Source organism: Rhinatrema bivittatum, chromosome 6 (genome assembly GCF_901001135.1).
Source record: "Rhinatrema bivittatum chromosome 6, aRhiBiv1.1, whole genome shotgun sequence".
NCBI lineage: Eukaryota > Metazoa > Chordata > Amphibia > Gymnophiona > Rhinatrematidae > Rhinatrema > Rhinatrema bivittatum.
In genome coordinates this window covers 181,431,919-181,456,154 of record NC_042620.1, presented here as the reverse complement: position 1 = coordinate 181,456,154, position 24,236 = coordinate 181,431,919, and the positions used below count along the sequence as shown (strand labels likewise).

Sequence of the window (24,236 nt, the reverse complement as noted above, 5' to 3'; positions counted from 1 at the left end):
CTACCAGAGGCCATGGTGGGAAGACATATAGCTGATCTGTGGCCATGGGCATAAAAACGTGTCTGTGCTGCTGGAACCTGGCTCTACCTTGCAACTGAAAAATACGCCAATCTTGTTGCTCGATCTTGTCATCATTAGGTCTGTATCCAGAAGCCCACACAGATCCACTATCATCTGAAAGGCTTCTGCTCTCTGTTTCCACTATCCTGAGAGCAGCCTATCCCTGCTAAGAAAGTTGGCTTGGCGATTGTCCTTCCCCGCTATGTGTGCTGCCAAGAGCAGGAGATGATTTTCTTCTGTCTCTTTGCACAACTGGGCTGCTTCTTGCTCTAGCATACAGCTGCAGGTGCCTCCTTTTTTGTTTACATATGCCACTGCCGTGACATTGTCCGATATTACTCTGACCACTCTCCCTTTCTGTAAGGGGAGAAACTATTGGAGAGCTAGCCTGATAGCTCTTATCTTTAGCTTGTTTATTGTCCATTACATCTCTTTTTTTGACCATTGCCCTTGTGCCCCCAATCCCCACAGGCTAGCATCTGTGGTAACTATGATTCAGTCGGGAGGCTTTTTGCAGTTTGGAAGACTGTAGCCATCAATCCAAACTTCTCTTTACTTCTGGAGGCACCTGTATTCGACGCTGGTAATCCTGGGAAAAAGGCAACCAGCGTGACAGAAGGCACCGTTGTAGTAGTATCATATGGGCTGTGGCCCATGGAACAAGGTCAGGTGAGGTCGCCATAAGGCCAAGCAGCTGGAGACAGTCCCAAGCCCTGGGCGAGTCCTGCCCTTGAAAGAACCATACCCTGTGGATCAGCCTGGCTACTCTGCTGGGAAACATGACCTTTCCTCTCTTCACATTGACGTGAGCTCTTAGGAATTCTAGGGTCTGAGTTAGCTCCTGCTTTTTGTGAGGTTTAATCACCCATCCCAGCTGTTGCAAGAGTGGGACTACTACCTCTAAATATCTGTCTCGTCTGTGTCGACTTGGCTTTTATAAGGTAGGGTAAAAACATAACTCCTTGTTTGCACAAGGCTGCTGCCACTACAACCAAGTCCCTTGGCAAAAGTCCTGGGCACAGTCATTAGATCGAAAGGTAATGCCTGGAACTGAAAATGCTGTCCTAAGACAAAGAACCGTGGGAGGCTTTGGTGGGTAATAGGCCACGTGGAGTTCACAGCCATTCAGAGTCTGTTATGTTGCTCTCTATGGCCACTGCTGCTTTACCCAGTGGGTCCCCCTACCTGTTCCTGCCCTCCTGGGCAAAAAATCTAGAGACCAGCCCCTCCTATTGAGCCTGCTTTACATTCAGGTCACACATTGGGCACAGGGAGCTAGCCACCATTGTCACTTTCTTAGTGCCACATGCCGCACACTTCCAGCCTCTCATCATGGCCCTTTTTTTTCCCCCAAGGTACAGTATTCAAGCTATGAATACTTCCTTCAGTGTCTCCCTTTCTGCTGTCCTACTGCTGCTCTTTTTTTTTTTTTGCAGCAGAGGCTTCTGTTGTAGGAGGTAAACCTAAACCTACTTGCACTGTTCAAGAACTGGAGCTGAACCAGCTCCCGCAGCCTATTATGGGCCTTGGCATGCCCCAAACACACCAATCACAGCTTATGACTCCTGCCGTGGGGGCTGTAGTCCTTCCGCAGCTGTAGTAGAACAGCCCCTGTAGTAAACTACATGGTTTCCTCAACCTTCTGCAGGCCTCAGGAGCTGAAATGTACTCATTCCTTCCTAGGCCTCGGTGATGCTGACAGACATGACCCATTATGCAGGTCATGTCTGTCAGCATTTTTTTTTTTGTAAAGTTTTGACATTTTTTTGTCAAAACTTTAAGCAAACCCTGCAATATCCAGAAGATAAAGGAGGGGAGAGGTAGCAAGAGTGAGCCTCAGAAGGCAAGGGGGGGAGAAGCAGCCCACAGCCCCACTATACACCCCCAGTTCCCAAATTCTTTGGAGTGGAGGAGAGGATGCTCACCAGATCCCTAAGAGTATTGTGAGAGGACCTGAGGGAAGCTCTACTGGGAGGGTTTTGAGAATTTTTGTTTCTTTGAGGGGGTTTTTTTGGGGGGGGGGGGTTTAAGTCTTTGCCTCCCGGGAGCAGCCCCAAAAGTCTGGTGCTCCGGGAGCTCAACCAAACCAAGGGCAAAGCAAGACTCTGGGAGCTTGAAAACCTGTTCTCATGCATGACAACTGCTGGAGACGGAGACTACTGCGATTAGGCCAGGATCACACCTCCCTTATAAACCCAGAGGGGCCAATGCAATAAATGAGCGTGGAAAACGGGCGCTCAGTGTTGAGCGCCCACTTTCCTAACGCATGCCCAGGCACCTCTCCTGGGTGCGCAATTCAATATTTAAATGAGGGGTTGCGCTGCCAAGTAGGCACTAGGGACAAATATGCGCCCCTAGCACCTCCTTGGCAGTGGGCGCCCAGGATTGGTCGGCTGTCAGTGAATTAGGAAAGCGGATGATCATTAACTGAGCATCCATTTCCCTAACCTGACCACTGGCACTTTTTTTTTTTAAAAACCTTTTGGTTCCTCTGACTTAATATCGCCACAATATTAAATTAGAGCAGCTTTTTTGGGCTGCTCAGAAATTAATACCTGCTTTGGGCGGGCGTTAATTTCTGAGTGTAAAAATATACGGGTCGGGTGCACATTTTTTTTTTTTTTTAGATCTGGGAAGAATAACTAATAGCCTCATCAACATGCACTTGCATGTGATGAGCATTATTAGTTTCAAGGGGGGGATGGACGCACGTGTTGGATGCGCTAATCCCCTTATACCATAAGGGGCTGTGGACGCGCATCCAATCAAGGGTTAAACAGGGTGCTTGGCTGTGTGCACTGTTTTGCATCGGCCCCAGCGTGAGTTCATAAAAGAGATGTGTCCTCTGTTTCCATCAGCTAGGGAGGGGAAAATCCCATTCCTGAAGACTGCTCTAGCAGGAAGATAAGGAATTGAAATTTTTCAGTGTCCTGAATAAGAACAGTCTTTTACTAAAATGGTTGCACTATCAAAATACTTAACACCTGAACAATTTTTCCAAGACACTATTGTTGCTTCTGCCTAAAAAATGTGAGCTGCCAGCACGCTCTGCTGAAAATCTTGCACTCGCAAAAACAGCAGCAAGAAGCAAGCTTTCAGTAAAGCTGCTTCCCTCAAGGAAGTCTCTGCACCAGTAACGTTATCTGCTGAAGACCCCCAGGGGCAGCACAAACCAAAAGGGTTCCAGAGAGGGAGGTACTCCAACTTCTCTCTTTCCTTCCCATAGACCTCATCAGACATGTATTATATATGCAAGTCTTGGGCCTATTATGATAAGAGACATAAAGAAGGGCTGAATCAAGTTCGAAAGCTGTGAACAGGACCAAACATAACGTAACATAACAAGGGGTAATGTCACTGGAACAAGTCTGGGCATGTCCTGCACACAAGAACCTAAGAATATAATATATCCAGAAAATATTTCCTTAATATCATAAATGGTATCTCACCCATCACTTTGGGGAAATTTAAATGCCTGGAGTGATTTTCTAGGTATTCAAGTCTGCATGAATTATCTAGACATTCCTTCACTTCTGCAGCATTAAAAACTTTGATATTTTTAATACTCTCTTCCAAAGGAGTAATCTTACTGGGGTGAGCTTGTAATTGATCATCATGCTGCCGGATCAAAGGTTCTAAATTGGTAACCAATAAATCAAACTTAGCTGAACAATCTTTAAGAGGCCTTCCAAATCCTGCAACCAGCTCCAAATCCTGCAACCGTAAGGTGTCCAATGTTGCCACCACTGATTTGATTAAGGCAACAGAGGATTCACCGGAAGAGGCAGATTGACTCACATAAGCAGAAGGTCCCAAATACACCCCCATCGCCATCCCCTACTGAGGATCGCTCTCGGGGGGAGGGGGAGGGGGCGAAAGAAGGTGAAAACAATTCAGAGTAAGTTCTCCCACACTCCTCCAGTACCACTGCTGGTAAAATCCTGCAGGGATGCTGAAGCCTCACCAGCCCCTTCCACCGCAGTCGCAGAGCTGACTTCACTCTCATAAGCCGTGGGTATCTTTGTACACAGGATCGCGTCACTCCGCCGGCGGGGTCAGAGATCTAGCGGATTGAGGGAAACTTCCCCCCCCCCCCCCCCAACCATGCTCCTAATTTTAATCATTTTCATGAGAATTTCTAGCTCACATATTTTTTTCATCCATTATTGGCTTTTACATGCGTAAATCCTCAAACGCCGTAACATGTGTGCGAGAAGGAAGATATCAGTTTTACCAATTAGTCCAGCAGTTTGCCTAGTTTATCTGCAGTTCAGTAACAACCCTCCTGGCTCTTCAGCCTGAAGTCCCTCCACATCACCCAGGCCCCTCAACCAGTCATTTTTGCACTTTTAAGATGTTTACGATTGCTAACACCAGTTATTGAGCAGGAGTAAATATACGCAAGTAAAAGACATATGCACGTCACTTTAGTGGCTTTTAAAGTAGCAACTCACATGCATACATGTTGGCCCCTCCCCAGATCGCTCCCTTGTCTGTCCCTTTTTTATACGCGCGGTCCCTGTTTTACGTTTGTATGTAGCGATTTTTTAAATACTATATACTTGCATATGTGCTATTTTACGCACGCATTGTTTGAAAATTCACCTATAAGCCTTTTCTTTACACACCTTTTTGGGTTTGAATGCTTTTTTTTCATTCCCAAGCATTAGTATACTATTAGCTTACTGCTTCAGGAGTTAAATATTTTCACGTGCGCGTTAAGAAACTGCACTGAATTTCAGCGCGCGGTCTTATTACATTGGCAAAGACAGATCATTCAAAACCAGCTTTTGTATTGCTAATTTTGAACTTGATAAAAAGCTGCCTGGCTGGCTGCATACTGGCCAACTGGCAACTCTACTTTTAGTGTCTTGTCAACACTGCTGCAGATTCTACCAGTGACTCACCACATGCAAAACAGGTTTTGTGCTACTGGTCGATAAAAGAAACTTATTTAACAAGTTTCCTTAAGCAATTCTACTCTACATTTCACATCTTCATCAGGGCAAGGTACAAGACTTATCTTTTTCCTTAACCCCTGCCTTACTGTCCCCTTTGTGCTTTTACTATAAAACAGAATGGGCTTTGCAGCACGCTACCTAGAGGTTTGCTTACAAATAAGACATATAAAAATGTTTAAATAAATAATAATAGATAAAATGCAAATAAAAAGCTTGCAAGTATGCGGGGGAGAGACCCTGCAAAGTACAATGTAGCTGCTTATTTATATATTTATTTTCTGATTTATATTATATTGTACCTTTCATGACTGGTCAGACACTTCAAAGCAGATAGGGTCCAGGGACTGACAACAATAGAAAAGGTGTAGCTTGAACACTATAGAAAGTAGAACACCACAGAAAGCTTGGACACTAGAGAAAGCAGAACACTATTAGGGCAGTTCCTGCAGGGCACACAGCTTCTGTAACCTGATTCCTGCAGCTAGTTCGTCTTAGTAAGACTCTGAGAATAAGCTAAAACAAACAAAACTACCTAGACCAGGGGTAGGCACCTCCAATCGTGGAGTACCACAAACGGGTTTGGTTTTCAGGGCATCCTCATGAATAAGGTTGTTTAAATAAATAAATAAACATGCATGAGATATATTTACATACAACGGAGACAGTACACGCAAACAGACCCAGTACATATTCATGGTCGATATCCTGAAAACAAGACCTGCTTTGGGCACTTCAGGACCTGAGTTGCCTACCCAAGACCTTGGAACAGATCCTAGAAGCTGGCATCAAAGTGGATAAAATATTACTTACTAGTCTGCCTTGTTTATTATATCATTGTTTATTATATCTCTTAAGGTTTATTAAACCTTAAGAGATTCATTAATAATACCACTAAGGACGGATTCTATAAATTGCAAGTTCTGAAACGACTCAGACCGCTCCTCCATTTCCAAGACTACCGGACAGTTCTCCAAGCAATCATTTTTTCAAAAATTGACTACTGCAACTCCCTCCTACTTGGCCTTCCAACCAACACAATAAAACCATTACAAATGCTCCAAAATGCTTCAAATTCAGAATCTCCTACAAAGTACTAACAATCATACATAAATCTATACACAAGCTCATTCCTCTGGAACTCAATATCCCTCTGAGCCCCCTGACTCAGCTTTTGTTTATACTAATAATTTTTCTTCTGTCTCAAGCCTTTCCTTCCTTCCAGCAGTCTATGCTTCCAAGTTTACTTTCCCTGTTAAATGTAACTTTGTTCTTCCTGTTCAACCTATTGTTTTTTGGTTACTGTTCATGGTTCATTTCCCCAATTCGATGTAAACCGATCTGATATGGTCTCTACCATGAAGGTCGGTATAGAAAAGTGTTAAATAAATAAATATACCCTCCAGACCGGTGAGAACAGCCTATAAAGATACTCTCCTCGCCCCAACCATCAAATCCTCATTAAATAAACGCACTCTATCCACAGCAGGCCCCACGCAATGGAACTCTCTACCACCAGACCTCCGGAAAGAACCTTGCCCTATCGCTTTTAAAAAGAGACTCAAAACTTGGCTATTCGAACAAGCCTTCTATCCATACCAATAATTTTACTCTAAATCTTCCCAAATATATGCACCTTGTAACGTGTCTACTGTATATTTAGCCAGGTCCTTTCGAGTACTACATTATTTATTGTATCTTCTCGTTCTTTAATCCCCAGTTACTTGATCCAAGTTTATCCTCCTGTTCGATGTAATTGCACTCTGTCTTGCCTGTTTAATGTTATAATGTAAACCGAACTGATATGTAACTTTGCTACATGAATTTCGGTATATAAAAATGTTAAATAAATAAAATAAATAAATATCATTGTAGTCCCTACTTGTATCCCCAGGTCATCTCCCTCCTTTGCATTTGCCAGTGCTCTCTCTATTTAATTCAATGTCTAGTCCTCTAGATCATCAGTGACACTTCTAATTCATCAACAAAACACACACCACGTTACATGTACAATTTGATAACAATACAGATAACAGTAAGGTATCATTTACAACAGTAGAGTAAAGATGCATTGGTCATTATCTTAATTTAAATTCTGCCTTTTGGCACTTCAAAGCAGATTATATTCAGTCACTGTAGTATAAGTAATCCTAAAACAGACATTAAAATGTCTAAACTCAACATAAAATCAATCCTTAATTCAACCCAAGATCAACAATTTTAGAAAGAGGCCATTACAAAGAGTACTTAATGCCTGCCATCATACTAAAAAAAATATCGTTTTAACAATCTCAACCAAAGTTGTATTGACACAAACCTAAAATAACTAAACAGATTCTCCACCAAAGGCCTTGCTGTCTTTACAGTTTTCCAAACACATTAAGTAATCTTCACTATTCCAAGTTTGGGGGCTGGAGGTGATTTGTTCCAAATAGATGGTACTACTTCCATCCTCTCAATGTTCCTACAAAGCATGGCCTTCAGTACTGAACACAATACTTGAGGTGGGGGTGTCATGCGTGACATCTTTATAAGGCCATACAGGTCATCTCTATCAAAATACTTAGTTGACTTTCTTATAACTAATTCATGTTTTTGGTTGGCTAACATGGCTTTCCATTTTAAGAACTATTATATATCTGCTGGTCATACAGCTATGAGCGCCACTAGGTATTATCTGATGGTAGAAACCTAATGGCACTTGAGCTGAAGCAATTTTTTAGAAAAAGATTTAAACCTGGTTTCTTATTTTTCAATTCCATTTTGTGAAAGCACGCTCTATTCTAAAATGAATTCCCTTAACTGTGGTTCAATACCCTTGCTCTACATAGAGGTACAATATCTACATATCCATAGTAGCTGGTGATTTTATAGCCCTCAACTACAACTGTTTCCTGTGGTGGATGATTTTTTTTCCTTACTATTGGGGATTTTTAGGTAAATATTATACTGGGAAATATCTGAGAACGGTAAAAAACAAACTTTTGTGAGCAGCTTTCATTGTCTTCCAGTTCATGAATGCCATATTTTAATTTTTAAATGTATTTTATATGTTTTATGAATTTGTGTGTGTTAAACAGTTATCCACCAAGTACTTTGGGATGGTGCAGGTTATAAATTGAGAAAATAATTGTATTTATTACACCATCAGTAGACATATGGAGAATTTGTTAGCTATGGCCCAAAGCCGCCATGTCTGCTGAGTATGGATGATAATATCAGTCACTGTAATAAGAATACAGCTTTGCATACATAAATAACTCTATGCTTTGTACAGATGGTAAAAGCTAATAGGGGAATTCATAGGAAGTAGAATTATTTCTGGAGTGTCACCATCAACAGAGAGAAGGATGTACCAATGGGAAGAGCTGTAGGACACCAGGTATTAAGCGAGAAATCCCAGCACAGCACACTAGTTAGCTGCACGCTACAAATCAAAGCTTCATGGAACGCTACAAGAACTACAAGAAAATTAAATCAAATCAAAGCCCTGCTCTTACTAAAAATCAAATACTCTGCTTACGCAGCTTCTTCCACAGCAATGCTGCTAAACCATGAAGCTGGCCCTTTCACTAGGTTTTAATTTAAGTCGAACTTAGGGAACACCCTCATTTTTGGTTTTTATTTTAAAAAATTTTCCCCAGGAATTTATCAGGGTTTATTATGACAAGAACAAAAAAACTTGAGAAATCAGTGGAAAAATGTGACTTATTTTTCTGTGTAAATATGAGTTTATTTTGGTGGAGAGAAGCCAGGACAAAGAAACAATATTAAGCAGATTTTCCCACTCAGCAGTATCCCTATCTGTTTCTCTCTCCAATGAGAATCTCCCTGTTCCCTCCTCCAGCCCCCCAATTGCAATGGCATTCATCCTCCATAGTGGTGGCTCCAGATATCTCCTCTCTCCTTCAGCAGCATGCTGTGCAGCACGGCACTACTACTTTTTTGTGGGGTCAGAGAACCTTCCGGGAAGAGCTTCTGGTGCACATGGCCCACTTCAAAAGCAGAAGGCACTTTGGTTTCTTGAGGGGTGGCACTGGAGGGTGGGACTTGAAACATTGCAGGTGCTTTGGCCTGCAGTAGTTCCCGGCAATTTCTGGAAGCTTTGAGACAATTGCATCTGAAGCTCTGGAGCAGCTATTTAATCATCCTAAAATTAGGGTGAAAACTGGTTTTGAATTAGAATGTCACTTTTGGAAAAAAAAATCAGGGAGTTTATGGGTGAAAATCGGTTTAAATGGAAAATGAATAACCCTAGTCATACTACAGATTTTTGTGGTGCATTCGTACATCATTACACACCCAAAAAAAACATATTTAAAGCAAAAAATGACATACAGGGATGGTTACTTTCAAACCGGCGCACACGCGTGCACGATTGTCGGCCCGCAGCCAGGGACATGGCCATTTCATAACATGTGTGCGTATGTGTGTGCGTGTTATAAAATAGCCTTACTGCACGCACACGTGCACAATTCTAAGTGGGTGCGCGCCTGTGCACACAAATGCCACTTCTACTGCATAAGTGGGGGGATTTTAAAAGGCACACTGTCACTGCCAGTTTTCCCAGTTTGCTCCCAGTTTAAGGATAGTACTTCCAAACCCCCCCTGGTTTATTATCTTTTCTCCTCCCCTGTTCGCCCTGACCCTTAAAACCTCACTGACTTGCCTAGATTTGTTTGTTTTACATCCACAGCAGAAGTAAAGTTAAGCGGCAGGGAACTCCAGCGCACGCCTGTGCGTGTAAGTATTTATGCATACATCTCTTGGCCATACTCAGACATCCCCACACCCTGCCCCTTTTGGAAAACTTTTCATTTGTGCGCTTAGCGGCATGTGCACGCAGTAATCTGGCGGCTTTTAAAATCTGCTCGGTACACGGCGGCCCGCCTTATGTGCATATCTCCTGGCTTTGGCACGTGCCAGGCTTTTAAAATTCACCTTAAAAAGGGGAAATTCTGAGTAGTTGGCGTGCATTCCTCAATTTTTAAAAGGAAAACTGCCCGCAAAACAGGCCAGTGCATGGCTTAACATGCAATTGGACGCACATTTTGGACACGCGTCCATAACCCCCAACGCAATATGCGGATTAGCACATCCAAAAAAGGTGCGTCCAATCGAGCATGTAGCTAATAGCACTCATCACATGTAAAGTACATGTAGATGATGTTGCGTTGGAGGTGGACCCTTGCACCGAGGTGGGGTTGACGCTACCCACAGGAAGGATCCTATGGGTCCCCACCGTCGGCAGGCAGAGTGGGCTGATGGACAGAGGCCGGCTGGAGCTTCACCAATACAAGCCCTCGTTCCCCGCGGGTTGAGCCTTTGGGTACAGGGGCCGGCTAGGCTTAGGTGGGCCTCCATGTGTTGTCGTCGATGGAACGATCGAGAGGTCAGCCCAGAGGCAGCAACAGCAAAGTTGGGAAGTCTGTACTGGATGAGGTGGAGTCCCGGAGACCCGGACACCAACTGAATCAAAGTTAGACAGGGGACGCCCGAGCAAGAACAGGCCAAATCCTGAATAGGCCATGTCCAGGACGTAGACAGTAGAGGCATCGTACAGCAAGCTGGAGTGAGGGCTGGTGGCAATCAAGGAGCGGTAGCAAGGCAAGGCTGAGGTCTGAGCTAGGAGAAGATCAGGAGCGTAGTCAGGCAAAGCAGAGGTCAGGTCCAGGAGAAGATCAATGGCGTGGTCAGACGAAGCAGAGGTAGGGTCCAGGAGAAGATCAATGGCGTGGTCAGACGAAGCAGAGGTAGGGTCCAGGAGAAGATCAATGGCGTGGTCAGACGAAGCAGAGGTCGAGTCCCGGAGAATATCAATGGCGTGGTCAGGCGAAGCAGAGGTTGGGTCCAGGAGATCGATGGCATGGTCAGATAAAGCAGAGGTCATGTCCAGGAAGTCAATCCGAGGAAGGACAAGGAATCAGGAACGCAGGAACGAAGGAGAACAGGAACAGGTACTCGCAGGGATCAGGAACGCAGGAGAATCACCACGAGGCAACTAGTACATGACCAGCGTGGAGTCCTGTTACAAAGGCGACTAACAGGAGCTGAGCCCGGGCTTATATATGAGAGTTTCAGCGATGTCATCATCCGGGGCCGCAGCCGGGTTCCCGCCACGGGCCCTTTAAAGGTATCAGTGATGGGTGCGGCACTGGATGGTGGCGTCCCTCCGCGGGCCATGCGGAGAGGCCAGTCGCGGAACACAGAGACTTGTAGCTGGTCGGAGCACCGGGGGTGGCCCAAGGACGGAGCCAGCAGCTCACCACCACCGGAGATGTGGAACTAGACGCTGGATTTGCCAAAGGAAGGTGAGAGGGCCGGGCTGCAGGCCTGCTGTGGCCAGCACACGCAACAAATGAGTCTATTAGCTAATCTCCGTGAATCAAAAAATTTCCCACGCAGCCAATGCACCCATTGCAACACGACAAATTTTACCCCAGCCCAGAGCTGGTGTAAAAATCTGCCCAACTAAGGGCTCATTGGGAAAAAAAAAAAAATCCTGCTTTCTGCGATTCCTCCTACTAGTATTGTCCTGATACTAAGTAGGAGGAACTACAGAAAGCAGATTCATGTTAAAAAAAAAAAAAAAAAACAAAAAAGGGGGGGCGTACGAGAAAACAATAAAAACTATTTCCAGGCACACAATATACACCCACAATATACATGGTCCAGGCCGTATATATTGTGGGTGTATATTGTGCCGGTAAGGGAAGAAAACAGACGCTCGTACTAAGCGCCTCTTTCCTAAACCGCATTGACAACCACCTTTCCTGGGTGCCCGATTTCGAGGAGGCACTAGGGATGCACATTTTTCCCTAGTGCAACCCCTCATTTAAATACTGGATCACGCGCCCAGGAGAGGTGGCTGGATGCGCATTAGGAAAGTGGGTGCTCACCAGTGAGCGCCCGTTTTGTACGCGCCCATACTGCATTGGCTGAAAGTGTCTACACTAAAAGCACTCGTGTGCTTAAATTGCACCTGCTATTTTGCAGGGGTCTGGGCAGGTGAAAACAGAGTACATATATCTGAAAAAATGAACGAACAGCTCTTCTACTCCCCCAACAGAAAGACGTCCACAGACCCTCAGTGGACGACAACACATACATTTAGCCAGATCGAGGAGGGTCATTTTCAGACAGGCCTTTTACCCACATAAAGAGATCTGATAATTATCCAGCTAATGTAAGCTCTCTGTCAGAAAGCCACTGCCCAATCCTCACACCCTCCAGTCCAAAATAGTTTTAAAATAAATAAAAATAAATACAGATGCGGAGCCTTTTCAGTTGCAGGCCCCTCACTGTGGAACTCCCTGCCTGATCATCTCAGACTATTATCCAATCTTAAGAACTTTAAGAAACAGTTAAAAACTCACCTATTTAATGTGTGTATATAATTTAGTCTTTCCTGCTTCCTTTTCTCTTTCTTTTATAATTTTAATGTACTGTACATATATTTTATAGTTATTTTATGTTACACTATGTTTTATTATGTATATTCAATGTGTAAACCGCTTAAGCCTACCTACATTGATTAAGCGGTATGTAAAAGTCTTAAAATAAAATAAATTAAATATTTTTTATCTGCAGAAGGATAGCTGTATTAGTTTCGTGTAGCTAAAATGAAAGGAGTCGGTTAGTCTATAAGGTGCCACTCGACTCCTGTCATTTTTTTTTTTAATCTTGTCTTCCCCTTCCCCCAGCACCCTGTCTTCAACAATCTCGCGTATCGAAAGGGCTTCCAAAATTTCTAAAAGCACTAATGTACAGAAAATGAACGTGTAATATTCCCATGTTCCTTGTTTTTTTCTCCTTTCACGGGCAGAGAGTAGCCAATGCTAGCAGGGATCGTTTGTTACTTTCATTTTAAAACTTCTTGTTAAAAATTTTTGATTCAAGAAAGCCTGGACATTTTTTTTAACCGCTCAAATACTCTAATAAGAGATAAGCGAAAAGAGGATTTCTGGAAGACTGAAATGAAGGAATAAATTAGGGAGAAGCAAGCATTCACCCGAGTGCGCTGGCGATTTTGGGAAGCCTCATTACGTACCTCTAAAGCTGAACCGGTAAGCCACTAACAGCTGGACTGAAAACAACTCATTTCCTTCAGGGCAGTGTCATTTTCTTTCCTAAGTTGTTTGGTTTTTTGGTTTGGTTTTTTTTAAACTGTAGATCAGGATCTTACTTTTACTTGGGATCAGAAAGTTTGTTTCTTGCAAATTGCAGCAGACCCTTCTTCCGGGTGGAAAAGTTCAGCCCATGCCCTTTTCGGGCAGGTATGACACAGCACTTACAGGACTCCACCCCAAGAAAAGGGAGCAGTCAGCGTCAGAAGGGTTTGTTGCTTGCCTATGCCTTGTACTATAGAGGCAGCACAAAAGCCCAGTCGCCAGCACTATAGTTATGTTTTATTGGTCACTCGCACAGTAACTATTTAGTGACCAGTTGGTAACTTGTTTTCATTGTTGGGATATGGATTGTGAGCCCTAATCAAGTGATTAATAACACAGACACAAAATAATGGCAGATACATAGGGTCCTGCCTTGTGATTGGTCTATGAGCTGACCCCTTTCTTCAATGCCTTGTGCTCGGTGGGTTCTCCCTCACTGACAAGTTTGTTCTGTACACCCTTGGCCGGTGCGAGCGATCCAGTATGCAAATTAGGTGACGCGGTGCAAACGAGGAAAAGGAGGCGCTAGGGACACTAGCGCGTCCCTAGCGCCTCCTTTTGGCCTGGAGCGGCGGCTGTCAGCGGGTTTGACAGCCGACGCTCAATTTTGCCGGCGTCAGTTCTCGAGCCCGCTGACAGCCACGGGCTCGGAAACCGGACACCGGCAAAATTGAGCGTCCGGTTCGGCCCAACAGCCGCGGGCCGAATTCAAATTTTTTTTTTTTTTTTTACTTTTTTTTACTTTTGGGGACCTCCGACTTAATATCGCTATGATATTAAGTCGGAGGGTGCACAGAAAAGCAGTTTTTACTGCTTTTCTGTGCACTTTCCTGGCGCCGGAAGAAATTAGCGCTGACCTTTGGGTCGGCGCTAATTTCTTAGAGTAAAATGTGCGGCTTGGCTGCACATTTTACTTACTGGATCCCGCGCGCATACCTAATAGGGCCATCAACATGCATTTGCATGTTGAGGGCGCTATTAGGTGCCGCGGGTGGGCCACGTGTTTTCCTCCCCTTACTGAATAAGGGGTAAGGGAAAACACGCGTCCAGAGCAGGCTGACAGTGCGCTCCGATGGAGCACACTTTACTGTATCGACCTGTAACTAACTAACTAAATAAATAAATAAAGTTCCCTGTTGACATAGGAAGGGAGGGAGTAAGACTGGAGCAGTTTTGCAGAGCAGAAAACAATTGCTCTGTTTCCTTCTCCAGTGCCTCTGCTCCTGTTCCATGAACAATGTCTGAAGGGGAGGGGCTGGAACCATCAACAGCAACTTCCCAGTTATGGGGAGTGAATGGTGCCTTCAAAATTTGTCATTTGAGGAACTGCCTACAACAAAATCTGCGCCTGCTCACCTTTCTTTCCCTTTAGCTCTCTTCTGCCTTCTTCTACTCTCTTCTTCTCCATCCTTACCACTTTGCTCTCTCCACCTCTGTTTTCCTTTCCCCCCCTACCATCATCTTCATTCTATGCTCTGCTCTTCCCTCTCCTGCCCTTTGCTATATCTTTCCTCCAGTCACTTCCCCCCTCTCTTTTCTTCTCTCTTGTGCTTGAGTAGATTGAGGACAGGTAAAGATGGAGTTTCTCTGGTAGAACATTGTGCACATACGGTAGGAGATCTCCGTGGGGGTTAAACAAGGATATTGAATGGGAGGCATATTATTGAAAGATGCCCGATTGTGTTGTTGTGGAGGCATTCTAGGGAATTGTGGATATAGAATACAGCTGATTGGACAATTTTGAGAGTAGGGGTGGAGCCTTTAATGTGATTGGTAGTTGAAGGCTTTTAAGTATGGCCACGAGTGTGCTTGCTTTAGTTGACTGATGGTGTTTATTCTGGATGTGGTCTGTATGCTCATGGGTCCTTGGGATTTGAGAAAAGGATATGAAGAGCTGGTTAACGCATCAGTTTTTTGGTAAGTTGTTTTTGATTGGAGTTTGGGGAGAAGCTATACAGTGGTGTTTAAAAGCTTTCAAAAATTTTGACTTTTTGATTTATTGTTGATTTTTTTTATGGAATGAGGCTGGCAGACAGTTTTTGAAAGTTAAGCACGTGTTATTTATACCTGTGAAGATTTGAATGAGATGGATTTAGAACACTGAGAAGCATGACATTACAATGGTGATTGGTGTTTAAGACCCATATTTTTTTATTACATTAGTAAGATATTGGTCTTAAAAATTTTCTAGAGTTCACAAAATTAAGACAGTGTTTATTGTGGCTTGGACCTTAATGCTATATAGTGTGTATTTTTTTGCAGTGAAACATAGAAATGACGGCAGAAGAAGACCAAACGGCCCATCCAGTCTGCTGAGCAAGTGTCACACTTTTTTTTTTTTCTCATACTTATGTTACTCTTGGCTCTTAGTAACCTTTTGGTTCTATTTCCCTTCCACCCCCATCATTAATGTAGAGAGCAGTGTTGGAACTGCATCTAAGTGAAATATCTAGTAGGGGTGTGAATCGTGTGATCGATCGTCTTAACGACCGATTTTGGCTGGGGGGGAGGGAAATCTGATTGTCGTGTTTTGTTTTTTTTTTAAAATCGTAAATTGGGGGAGGGTGAGAAAACCGGCACACCAAAAAAACCCTAAAACCCACCCTGAACCTTTAAAACAAATCCCCCACCCTCCCGAACCCCCCCAAAATGTTTTAAATTAGCTGGGGTCCAGTGGCGGGGTCCCGGCGTGATCTCCCTCTCTCTGGCCACGACTGCGTTAAGAGAAATGGCGCTGGTGGCCCTTTGCCCTTATCATGTGACAGGGCAAAGGTAGCACCGGCGCCATTTTGGTTCCTGGCTCCCAATGTCACACGTGCAGGAGATCGCCCCCGGACCCCCGCTGGACCCCCAGGGACTTTTGGTCAGCTTGGGGGGGGGCCTCCTGACCCCCACAAGACTTGCCAAAAGTCCAGCGGGTGTCCGGGAGCGACCTCCTGCACGCGGGCCGTATTGCCAATCTTTAAAATGGCGCCGGCGCTACCTTTGCCCTGTCACATAAGGGCAAAGGGCCACCGGCGCCATTTCTCAATGCAGCCGTGGCCAGAGAGAGGGAGATTGCGTCGGGACCCTCCCCCCCCCCCACTGGACCCCAGGTAATTTAAAACATTTTGGGGGGGTTCGAGAGGGTGGGGGATTTGTTTTAAAGGTTCGGGGTGGGTTTTAGGGTTTTTTTGGTGTGCCGGTTTTCCCGCACCCTATTTAACGATACAATACAAATGCCCCTGACGATAAATCGGGGGCATTTGTATTGTGCACTCTAACGATTTTGGACGATTTTAAAATTATCTGACAATTTTAATCTTTCAAAAACAATTCACATCCCTAATATCTAGCTTAATTAGTTAGGTGTAGTAACTGCCGCAATAAGCAAGCAATACCCATGCTTATTTGTTTACCAGACTAAATAATTCAGTCCTTGTTGGTTGTTGTCTGTATACAGATCCACTTTTCTTCATTCCCCCTACTGTTGAAGCAGAGAGTTATGCTAGATAAGCATTGAAACTGAAGTATCAGACTTTCTCCCCTGTCTTTGAAGCAGAGAGCTATGCTGGATATGAGTGATGTATCAGTCTTTCTCCCCTGCCGTTAAAGCAGAGAGTTATGCTGGATATGCATTGAAAGTAAAGTATCAGGGTTTTTTGGTTTGGGGTAGTAACCGCTGTAACAGGCAAGCTACTTCCCGCTTTTTTGTGAATGCAAATCCTTTTTTCCACGTTTCCTCTTGTCGTTGAAGCTTAGAGCAATGTTGGAGTCGCATTAACCGTGTGTATGTTTATTGAATAAGGGTATTATCTCCAGGTAGTAGCCGTCATTCCCGCGAGCCACCCACTCTTCATTCACGTCCTCTAGACTTTATGGATCCACAGGGTTTATCCTACCACTTCCTCTGGAAGGGCATTCCAGGTATCCACCACCCTCTCCGTGAAGAAATACTTCCTGACATTGGTTCTGAGTCTTCCTCCCTGGAGCTTCAAATCGTGACCCCTGGTTCTGCTGATTTTTTTCCGACGGAAAAGGTTTGTCGTTGTCTTTGGATCATTAAAACCTTTCAAGTATCTGAAAGTCGGTATCATATCACCTCTGCTCCTCCTTTCCTCCAGGGTGTACATATTTAGATTCTTCAATCTCCCCTCATAAGTCATTTGATGAAGACCATATTTGTTTAATATTTCTGCCATTTCTTCGTCTCTCTCCACACATTGATCCTTTCCACCTTTCAATTTCACTATACCACTTTGAACTTTTCTCTTTTCACTGATTCGATGATAACAACATCCTCACCACAAACCAATTCGGTTTCCGTAAAACCCGGAACACCGAATCCCTACTAGCTTCACTATCAGACACCATTATATTCAATCTGGAAAAAGGTCAACCCTGCCTCCTCGCTTTACTGGATCTATCCTCAGCGTTTGATACAGTGAGCCACACATGCCTACTTCAGCGTCTTTCAGATATAGGCATTACAGGATCAGCGTTCAAATGGTTCAAATCGTTTCTAGATAACAGGTTCTACAAGGTCAAAGTGAACAACAAAGAGTCTCACCCCATAGAATCCAAGATGGGAGTACCGCAAGGATCCTCACTGTCACCCACACTTTTCAATATCTATCTTCTCCCACTCTGTCACCTACTTACCAACCTCAAGCTTACACATTTCCTTTATGCGGATGACATTCAAATACTCATTCCTATAGCTGAATCTCTACACAAAACTATGGCATACTGGAATAAATGCCTCACAGCAATCAATAACCTACTCGCCAGCCTCAACCTGGTACTAAACACAAACAAAACAGAAATCCTACTCATAGCTCCTGAAAATCACTCTCCACCCATCGCTCCAACGGCTAGCCAAGGTCCAGTCACTTCTTCCCCGCCACAAGTAAGAGACCTGGGTGTTCTGCTGGACAACAGATTCAACCTCAACAAGTTCGTAAATAACACCACGAAAGAATGCTTCTTTAAATTGCAAACACTAAAGAAACTAAAACCACTACTAAACTACAGAGACTTCCGCCTGGTCCTACAGGCCATCATACTCCCAAAATTGGACTACTGCAATTCTCTCCTACTGGGCCTTCCCGCCTGCACCACCAAACCACTCCAGATGGTAATGAACGCCACGGCCAGAATTCTCTCAAACACCAAAAAAAGGGAACATATCACCCCCATCCTTCAGCAGCTCCATTGGCTACCGATTAAATACAGGATTCACTTTAAAACCATTATGATGATACACAAAGCCCTACACAACATCGCGCCTCTCAACTTAACTTACCAACTCCAGCTACACACTTCCAAGAAACCAACCAGAAGCGCATACAAGAACCTGCTAATCACCCAGCCGGCAAAAACCTCACTGAGGAAACGCGCAATATCCACAGCGGGCCCCACACTCTGGAATTCACTCCCTCCAGACCTTCGCCTTGAACCCTGCCATAATACATTCAAAAAGAAACTAAAGACTTGGTTCTTCACACAAGCATTCCCGGAGAACTAAGAGCAGGAAGAGCTTATACTTGATCAGTTTAGCCTATGACCAGACCCACCTGTCGTCCATAAGTTCTTGAAGAGCTCATCATTGAATCTTAATCAACCTCGATTGTTTACTGTAATCTCCGCTAATCTCCTCTAATCTCCTCTAATCTCTGTTATCTGTTAAAATGTTAAATGTATTTATAATGTTATTTATAATGTTATTTGTTATAATGTAAGCCGCCCACGTGGCGACAGTTTTATTTCACTGTACACCGGTGTGATATGTATTTTATACAGGAACGTCGGTTTATAAAAACTAAAAATAAATAAATAAATAAATGTATCTGAAAAATGTTTTGTCACCTCTCTTTACCTCCTTGGCAATCCTCTCTTCCGCTTGACTTTTTGCCGTCTTGATTAATTTCTTCGTCTCCCTCAGTTCTACCAGATAGTCTTCTTTGTGCTCCTCCCTTTGGGATCTTTTATATTTCTTGAACACTGTTCTTTTTAGCCTTTATTTTGTCAGCCACCTCCTATGAGAACCAGATAGGTTTCATTTTTCTTTTGCTTTTCTTTACTTTTCTAACATATAGATTAGTTGCCTTGGTAATTGCTCCTTTTAGATTGGTCCACTGTTGATCCACATCTCTCTCGTTCTCCCAGCCTTTTAGTACTTCCCCCATTTCATCAAAGTCCGTGTTTTTGAATTGCAAAACTTGGGTCTTTGTGCTTCTTTTCCATATCCTTTTTGTTATTTATTAAACCATACCGTTTGATCACTGGTGCTGAGGTGGGCACCCACCTGGACATCAGAGACATTATATCCATTAGTGAGCACTAAGTCGAGTATAGCTCCTTCTCTCGTGGGTTCCATTACCATTTGTTTGAACAAAGCTACTTGCAGGGCATCCACTATTTCTCTACTATTATTAGATTCTGCAGATGGGATTCTCCAGTCTACATCTGGGATATTAAAGTCTACAATGATCACCACTTCTCCCTTCTTTCCTATCTTTTGGATGTCTTCAACCAGATCTCTGTCCAGTTCTTCCTTTTGGTTTGGAGGCCTGTAAACCACTCCGATAAAAATGGATGTCCCATCTTTTTTTTAGGTCGGCCCATAGTGCTTCTTTCTTGCAGCTCAGATGCTTGGATATTGTTTCTGACATAAAGAGCCACTCCTCCCCCTTTCTTATCCTCTCTGTCCTTCCTTAACAAGTTATAGCCCAGTATTGCCATATCCCACTCATGAGATTCCATGAACCACATCTCCGTGACAGCAACAATGTCCAAGTCTGCCTCTACCATTAGGGCTTGCAGATCTGGGATTTTATTACCCAAACTATGAGCATTTGTGCTCATAGCTTTCCAGCTTTCCTTGTTCAGGTTACTGCTGTTCCTGGACTCCTTTTGTGAATTATTTAGTTGAGTTTTGTTGTCCACTTCTCCCTTTCCCTTTGCATTTGTGCAAAGGAAAGGATTAGTGCCTTTGACAGATTCATCCAGCACAATGAGCTTTTTCCTTTGGTTACTGATCTGGAATTTCTTTATGCATTGGGTTTCTTCTTTCTTTTCAGATATCACTTCAATCTCTTTCTCAAGAACTTCTTCAGTATTTACTACAGAGAAGGCTTTTTGTACTTGTTGCACTTGATATAGTGTGTCTCTGCATCACAGGTTCAATTCTACCAGAGCCCACTGTAATCTTGTTTGAGTTCATTAATGCCCTGTGTGAGTGGGGGGGGTAGTAGACTTGTGGGCTGCACAGCTGTTAAGAATGGGTGCCTGTGGTTCACGGGTCTTAACCTACCTGAGCCAACATTTGTTTGAATTGAATCAGTAATACAGTCACCTTGTGAGATACTGTTTGTGGTGGAAAGAGTGCAATGAACAGTTTTTGAAGATTTTTGGGTGGATGGAATAGCTCCTGAAGAAGCCCTTTTGGGGTGAAATGAGGGCCCTTGTTGGGCAAAGTCCAAATTGATTGAATTGAGATATAGTTAACTATCCATTGAATTTGGGAAGTTTAATGTAAAAATGTGTGTTTCAGTAGGAAAAGATTGTTCATTGTATATGGGTTGCACCTTAAGCACTGTGGGGCAGATTTAATAAAGATGCACATGGACGCCTGATTTTATAACATGCGTACCTCTGGCCCCTCCCCACCCCCTTTTCAAAGCCCTGGGACTTAGATGCTCCCCGGGGCTTTATGCGTGTCACCAGGCTTTTCTAAAATAGGCCCATCGCGCATAGGCTTTTTAAAATCTACCTCTGTGTATATTGGGGGGAGAGCCATTTATTCAATAATTTTTTAATCTATATACATCTTATTGAATATTGAGACACACCTAAGTAAGAATATATGCTCTACCTATTTTTAAAAGTAGAGATTTTTTTTAGTATGTTGTGTCTCTAGGTGTGAATATGTATGTATGAGGTTATAATTGTGAGTGAATTTTTTTTTTTTATTACTATAGGTGTAGGTTTTGTTGCACTGGAGGTGGACCCTTGGCCTGGTGCAGGATTGGAACGGACCTCCGGTTGGACCCAGAGAGCGCCACCAGGAGGTGGAGCACAGGAGGAGACAGAGGCTAGCTGGAGCTTCGTCAATAGCAACCCAGGGTTCCCTCAGGTTGAGCCCTTGGTTACCCGGGCTGCCTGGTCTTAGGTGGGCCTCGCAGGGTCTCCTAGAGAGAAAATTCAAGGGAGTCCCACCATGAAGAAGGGTGCACGGTCGGTGTTCAAACAGTGAAGTCCAGAGGTCGCAGGAGGCCAGAAGAGTGTCAGAGTGTACAGCGAGGATCAAGGCCAGAGTATCAGTCCAGAATGGTCAGCCAAAGCAGGGTCAGTAACAGTGGTCAATCCGGGCGTAGTCAGGTCAGGCAGAGATCAAGTTCCAGGCGGCAATCAAAAGTAGCCTGAGGTCAGGCAGCAATCAAGAGTAGTCAGAGAATAGGCAAAGGTCAGTACAGTGAGATCAGTCCGAAGGGTACTACCAGGAATGGAGAGACACTGGAACGCAGGAAGGCAAACTAGAGACACCGGCGTGTACGTCCCGATTGCCAAGGCACCGTTCAGCGGAACGGGCCTGGCCTTTTATGCAAGGGAGTTGTGATGTCATCGCAGGGCGCCGGGTTAAAGGAACCAGCGCAGGAAACTGTAAGTACGATGACATTGGCAGCGCGCACGCCTAGGGGTGGGGCTGAGGAGCAGGAGGACCCAGAGCCCCTGTGGGAGCTCTGCTGTGAGGCTGGTGTCACAGATGGTAAGCGGGGGAGCCAGGGATGCCACGAACTTGCGGCAGAGGGAGTGAGCCCGGCACTGGTAGACAGATGGGAGAGGTGAGCAGGACTGGCCATGGAGCGGACACGGCCAGGAAGCGCAACAGATTTGTTAAAGAGTAAATCTATTAGATGTATGGACACTGCAATATTGACAATCTTGTTTATATATGTGATTCCATAAGGATTGATCTTTAAAATTTGTACTATTTTGCTTGTATTAAAGCTGTATTTAATAACTCTGGTTTGGGATTTAATCTGATACCCCTGTTCATGCTGGATGATCTACATTTTATGTAAGCCATGAACATTCATGTGGGTAAAGGTGAGTCAGTTGATAAGGTGTATCTGGACTTTAAGAAGTCCCTCATGAAAGACTTGAAGAAATTAAAAAAAAAAAAATGAATGGGATAGGAGACAATGTTCTATTGTGGATTGAGAACTGGTTAAAAGATAGAAAACAAAGTAGTGCTAAATAGTAAATTTTCTGAATGGAGAAATGTGAATATTGGAGTACCCCAGGGATTCGTACTGGGACCTCTGCTTTTTAACATATTTATAAAATACCTAGAGATGAAAATTAGTGAGGTGATCAAATTTGCTGATAACAGAAAATTATTCAAACTTCTTAAATAAGATAATTGTGAGAAATTGCAAGACTGGGAGACTAGGCATACAGATAACACAACTTATTTGATTTGTATTCCACTTTTTGGCACTTCAAAGCAGATTACATTCAGGAGCTGTAGGCATTTCCCTAACCTCAGAGAATCTAAGGCCTAGATGCATTAAGCTGCAATGTCTTTTTGTGGGAGGGGTCCCACTATTGCAAGGGGGGGGGGTGTCACCGCAATAGTGGGGGGCCCCTTCCCTGAATAAACCTATCGGCTGTATATGTGTTTTTGTCTTGCAGCCAAACACCACAGGACAAAAGAAGGCAGCAAGCAGCCCTTTAATATGATGGTGGCCCCAAACTCAAGGGACCACCCTCGCCTTAAAGCCAGACACTAAAAAGGTCCCCCGGCTTGTAATCAGGCTCTGACTGTTCATTCTTTCAATGTAGAGGCTACAAGCTGATGGGAAGAAGGGCTTTGATTTTTAGAGCAAATATATGATAAGGGGGTGACTAAGCCTTTTCTGACCTTCAGGATGATTTTGAACTCCCTGATTCTTCACATTCTTATGAGAAGTTGCTTACAGTGCTTAACAAACCTAGATGAGAGGGTTGGAAGTGAGCAGGCTCCTTCCCGGTAGAGGTAGTTTTTATGCAGGAAAAAATCCCCTAGGAAAATGTGCTTTTCAATACAGAAAGCTATTACCCAGACTCGCCTGACAAAAAGACCTCAGAATCCAGCATAAACTGAACCAAGTCATTACGAGATAAGTTCTTGATCCATTTTATACAAAACAAGAAAAATATTAAAACATTTTTGGCAGTAATAAAGAATAGGTCTGTTTGGGACCCGTGATAACTTGCTTTGGATATCAGATATATAAATCTTTCTTGCTGAATGCTGAGGTATTTTCCTCATTCAAACACATTTATATTAAGTGGGTTTGTTTTGTTTTGTTTTCAGTACAAGTGTTTGAATCAATGCTGGGAGATTTGTTTTGTGGGAGGTTTTTTTTTGTTATTGTGTGATTTACATAACTCACTATTTGCCTATTTTGCTTTGAGCTTTTCAACATTTAATCCATGCAGCCCGTTTCTCCATTGTGACCAGGAGGAAATCTGCACCCACCCTTGGGCATTGGCGTGGGCAGGCCCATAATATTGCCCTGGTTGAAAAGTTGACTCTTATGTTAAAGGATAAAATGCCACTGTATGATAAAATCTGGGAGAGAGTCTGGGAATTCTTTAATTCAGTTTGTATGTGATAGGGAGTGTGATATTGCTGTAATTGTGCCTTCTGAATGCTTCTTTATTTTTGGAACTGCTCCATTAAGTTTATGGTGTGCTGTGCTGTTTTTGGTTTATAAAGAGTTAAAAGAAAAAGTTCTGTGGCTAAATAAAAGGTTGAGGAGTCAGAGCTGACCCCTGGCTCAGCTGGGGTCACCACTGGAGGATGCTTTGACTCCCCAAAAGTAATTACTGTTTTGTTTTTTTTAATGTGCTTGCATGGCAACAGCCTACCCCCCCCCCCCCCCCCAAAGGTGTGAAAGCAAAAAATGTAGGGTCAGGGCCCCAGGTACCATGTGGCCGAGGTCCGATCCCTGGACCATGCCACAATCACATGACTGGTGCATGGTCAGATCGGTGTCATTTTGAATGATGACATTGA

General features: G+C 43.8%; 1 protein-coding gene across 2 annotated transcripts in view; it reads right to left on the bottom strand.

Moving 5' to 3' along the window:
* CASP10 (caspase 10) overlaps nucleotides 1-13,254 on the bottom strand; it is a 108,571-nt gene extending 95,317 nt beyond the window's left edge. For both annotated transcript variants that reach the window (XM_029606242.1, XM_029606241.1), the window contains exon 1: nucleotides 13,069-13,254. The gene's annotated coding sequence lies outside the window, so the exon portion shown is untranslated. The remainder of the gene's footprint in view (nucleotides 1-13,068) is intronic.
* Between the last annotated feature and the right edge of the window lie 10,982 nt (nucleotides 13,255-24,236).